This window comes from Tarenaya hassleriana, unplaced genomic scaffold (assembly GCF_000463585.1).
Source record: "Tarenaya hassleriana unplaced genomic scaffold, ASM46358v1 Cleome6, whole genome shotgun sequence".
NCBI lineage: Eukaryota > Viridiplantae > Streptophyta > Magnoliopsida > Brassicales > Cleomaceae > Tarenaya > Tarenaya hassleriana.
The window spans coordinates 64,080-69,555 of NW_010968505.1; positions in this window are offsets into that span (position 1 = coordinate 64,080).

Below are 5,476 nucleotides of genomic sequence, written 5' to 3' on the forward strand. Positions count from 1 at the left end.
ATTATCTTCGCCTCTCAGACCCTCCCATCATTTGAGCAAGATAGGTCGAGCTAATGACGTTAAACAAGCGCTTCTCGGGAGGCAACCCGAGCACTAGGTACTTGATCCCGTTTTATCCTAATGCCTAGGATAACATCAGCCTCACCTAAGTCTTTCATCGAAAACTTCGTTGACAAGAATTTTTTTGTCTTCTTGACTTGCTCTAATTCTGTACCGAATATGAGCATGTCATCCACGTATAAGCAAATGATAACTCCATGACCGTTAGCATCAAACCTGCTATATACACACTTTTCTGATTGATTCAGACGAAATCCATTAGCCAAAACGACCTCATCAAACTTTTGATGCCATTGTTTGGGTGCTTGTTTCAACCCATACAACGATTTGACTAACTTGCACACCTTGTGTGCTTGTCCCGATAGGATAAAACCTTCTGGTTGCTTCATATACACCTCTTCTTCTAGATCACCATTCAAGAATGCCGTTTTGACATCCATTTGGTGGATCACAAGATTGTTTATCGCTGCAAGAGCGATCAACAATCTTATCGTAGCTATTCTAGCTACCGGTGCATACGTATCAAAGAAATCGATACCTTCTTTTTGTCTAAAGCCTTGAGCTACTAGACGAGCCTTGAACTTATCGATAGTTCCATCGACTCTCATCTTCTTTTTGAAGATCCACTTACAACCAATCGGTTTACAACCTGGAGGAGGATCTACTAAGACCCAAGTGTTGTTGCTCATGATGGAGTCCATCTCATCATTAATCGCTTCTTTCCAGAATGCGACATCCTGCGATCTCATCGCTTCATCAAAAGTCCTAGGGTCTCCCTCAATATTGTAAACATAAGCGAGTTGAGTCACGATCGACTCATTAGTACCTTCTACTAGGTACATATGAAAGTCCGGACCAAAGGTTTTACTTTTCCTTATACGCTTACCTCTACGAGGTTCACCTTGGCCGTCATCATGATCGACTACTCGATCACTTGAGCTTGGTATAGCTCGAGGTTGTCTTTCAACCGAAGAAAAATAATTCTCGTCAAACAATGCATCTCTCGACTCTATAACCGTGTGAACGGGTATATAGTCATTCTGTTCTATAATATAGAACCTATAGGCCTTGCTATGAGAAGCATAGCCTATAAATATACATTCGATACCTCATTCACCAAATGTTTTACGTTTGGGTTCCAACACTTTAACTATTGTCCGACAACCCCAAATCCGAAAATAATTCAGATTTGGTTTTCGCTTATACCATAGCTCATATGGGGATATTTTATTCTTTTTTCGAGGGAACTCGATTAAGAATGTAGCAAGCCGTTAACATGGCTTCTCCCCAAAAACCCTCGCTTAATCCCGAGAAAGAAAGCATGGAGTTTACCATTTCTTTCAACACCCTATTCTTTCTTTCCGCTACACCATTTTGTTGCGGTGTATACGGAGCGGTCGTCTCATGAATCACGCCTACGGATTCAAAGAATGTCGGATCATAATATTCTCCTCCCCTATCGGTTCTAAGCTTCTTGAGCTTAACCCCGAGTTGTGTTTCAACCTCGGACTTATACACCCTAAACTTATCCAAAGCTTCGTCTTTAGAATGCAACAAGTAAACGTAGCATAACCTAGTCGAATCCTCAATAAACGTAACTACGTACTTTTTATTTCCTAGAGACGGTTTACTATGAAAATCGCATAAGTCACTATGTACAAGTTCTAGAATGTCCGAACTTCTATCTACGTTTGGAAATGACAGCCTCGTGATTTTTGTTTTCATGCAAGTAACGCAACGATGATCATTCTCCAATTCACATGGTGGAATAAGATCTAACTTAGACATTACATGCATCCGTTTAAAATGAACATGACCTAATCTAGCATGCCATAAATCTGAAACATTGGAAGAGAGAACATACAAAGAAGTACTCGGTTTATTAATATTGAGTTTGAACATCGAATTACATAGATAGCCTTGTCCAACAAAAATCCCCCCTTTGGACAATACAAACTTATCAGCCTCAAACACCATTTTGAACCCGAATCGATTCAATACGCTACCCGACACAAGATTCTTTCTAACATCCGGTGCATAAAGCACATCTCGAAGAGTAAGAGTTTTTCCGGATGTAAACAACAAATCTACTTGTTCCTTTCCCAAGACGTCAACCGTAGATTCGTTGCCCATGTAAAGCACGCTTCCATCCTTGACGTCCTCAAACGTCTTGAATAGGTTGCGGTCTTTACATATGTGTCTCGTAGCGCCCGAATCAATCCACCAAGAGTTATCACTCTCCTGTACATGATTCAACTCAGAAATCATAGCCACAAAATTCATAACCGAATTTGTGTCAACAAGAGTAATCGTACCTTGGTTGGGTTGGCCTTGGTCGTGTTTGCCTTGGCCTTGACCCTTCTTTCTATTCTTGTAAGAATAGCAATCCTTTTTAAAGTGTCCGGGCTTGTTGCAGAACCAGCAACTCCCACTCGGCTTAGGCCTTTTGTTTGAGTGGCCTTTCGGGGATTTGTTTGGCCTCTTTTGGCCCCGTTTCTTCTCTTCCTCCACCACATGAACCGTAGTAGACGAAGAAACATGTGTGTCTTTCTTGTCATGCATTCGAAAGTTCTCCTCAATCCGAAGATGTGATCCCAATTGCTCAAGGGTCATATCTTCCTTCCTATGCTTCAAGGAACGCTTAACGTCCTTCCAAGACGGTGGTAGCTTGTCAACAATAGAAGAAACCATAATGGTTTCATCCATTTTCAACTCATGTTGAGTGAAACTACTCAAGATCCTCTGGAGCTCATGAAATTGCTCCATAACCAGTCTTGCGTCCACCATCTTGTAAGCGTTAAACTCGCTTACAAGAAACCTCTTACTCGAGGCATCTTCCGATATGTATTTCTCTTCCAATTTGGACCACAATTCTTTTGCAGTCTCTGTATTTTGATACACATCAAAAAGGGCATCGTGTTGGGTTCCTGGGATCTCATCAGCGAATCTAATTCCTAAGAGATCGATTCTAGGGTTTGCGCAGCGGATATAAAACAAAAATTTTAATGAAACCCTAGAACCATGCTACTATTGAATCATAGAAACGTTAGAACGCTTACCTCAATCGATCCGGGGCCTGTATCAATTGATCTGTTCGTCCGATCACTCTAGGCAGGAAGAATACCTCGCCCTCTACACGTATCCACACGTCGGGATGGATTCCAACACCTTGGAACTTGTCTGCTAGGACTAGAGATCTTGATCTCTCTTGTGTGCAAGGTTTTTGGAGGCTTAGGGTTTTATTTTTCTTCCTTTTTTTCTTCCTTTTATTCTTCTCATTTTTCTACACATAAAACCCTAGAAGACATTCTCCTTATATAGGGAATGACGTTCCTACCTTGCAAGACGTTAAGTCTTGGCTAGGAACGCAGTTTTCTATGAAGGACCTAGGAGAAGCGGCCTATATTCTAGGCATCAAGATCTATAGAGATAGATCGAGGCGTCTTCTAGGATTGTGTCAGAGTACTTACATCGATAAGGTCTTGAAACGGTTGAAGATGCAAGATTCCAAGAAAGGAACCTTACCGATGAGCAGTGGCACAGTTCTCTGCAGGAGTCAGTGTCCTACGACACCTGATGAGCGAGAACGCATGGACCGGATTCCATATGCTTCGGCAATTGGATCCATCATGTATGCCATGCTTTGTACTCGACCGGATGTATCCTACGCGTTGAGCATTACGAGTAGATACCAGTCAGATCCAGGTGAGTCGCACTGGATCGCCGTCAAGAACATCCTAAAGTACTTGAGAAGGACTAAAGATGTATTCTTGGTATACGGTGGGTCGGAAGACGAGCTCGCTGTAAGAGGTTACACCGATGCTAGTTTCCAGTCAGACCCGGATGACTACAGATCGCAGTCTGGCTATGTTTTCTGCTTGAACGGAGGCGCTGTTAGCTGGAAGAGTTCCAAGCAGGCGACCGTTGCAGATTCTACTACAGAAGCTGAGTATATTGCAGCGTCGGACACAGCAAAGGAAGCTCCTTCAGACGCAGCGTCCATCAATTTACTCTAAAATAAACAACATATAGGAGACAATTGTGGCAAGGGATCCGCACAATCAGGGATTAAGGAACCTGAAACCAGGGAATCAGAAGCTGGAGAAGAATCTGAAACCAAGGAATCAGAAACTGGAGAGGGTGACAGAGGAAGCAGACGAAGTTGTGATGGTGAAGAGTCATAAAGATGATGAAGAGGAGGGGTTACAGGGAAGAAATTGATGGTAGACTCTTGTAAGGGAGAAGTGGAGAAAGGAAAAACAGATTCTTGAAATGTGACATTTCGAGAAACTGAGATGGTATTTGAATGAAGGTTAAGGATTGTATAACCTTTCATTCCTGATGGATAACCAAGAAAGACGTGTGGAACAGCTCTTGGCGAGAATTTATGACGATTTCTATCAGTGTTTGTTACGTAACAAAGACAACCAAACGTCTTGAGATGAGAATAAGAGGGCGTAGAGTGAGTTAAGGTTTCAAAGGGAGATTTATCTTGCAGAATTGGAGTGGGAATCCGGTTTATCAAATAAACAGCAGATTTTACACATTCAGTCCAATAAACAAGAGGGACATTGGATTGAAACAAGAGAGATCTTGCAACATTAAGAATGTGCTGATGTTTTCTCTCAACAACTGAGTTTTGTTGAGGAGTATATGGGCAAGATCGATAATGAATCAACCCATGCTCAGCAACTAAAGAAGGAAAAGAGAGTTCAACAGCATTATCAGAACGAAAAGCTTTGACAGAAGCTCCATATTGAACCGAAACATGCTTAATGAACTGAGGAAAATAGGTAGTAACGTCACTTTTGAGTTTTAAGAAATAAACCCATGTAACGCGAGAAAAGTCATCGACAATCGTTAAGAAGTAACGGTGTCCATCAATTGAACAAATGTGAAAAGGTCCCCATATATCAATATGTACAAGATCAAAAGGATTCTTAGACATATTTTGAGAAGAAGAAAAATGAAGTTTTCTTTGTTTAGCAAGAGGACATATGGAACAGTGAGGAAAAGACTCTTTTGTTGAGGTGAACTTTAGCAAAGACGAGTTTCCAAGAGCTTGAACACGAAGAAATGACGGATGACCAAGGCGAGCATGCCACAGATCAACCGGCGCCAAAGTAGATAGAGCAGTACAGAGAGTAGAAGGTATGACAGAGGATGACCGAGAGGCTCCCTGTAGCTCAAGGAAGTATAGATTGTGACGTTGTTTACCTTTCCCAATCATCGAGGCCCGAGTAGGGTCCTGAATCACACAAGAATCGTTGGAAAAGGATACAACATAAGAGGTCAGTTTAGTTAATGCACTGACACTTAATAGATTGAAATGAAATGAAGGAACAAATAAGACAGAGGAGAGAGTAAGGAGAGGGGAAAGAGGATCGATTCTAGGGTTTGCGCAGCGGATATAAAA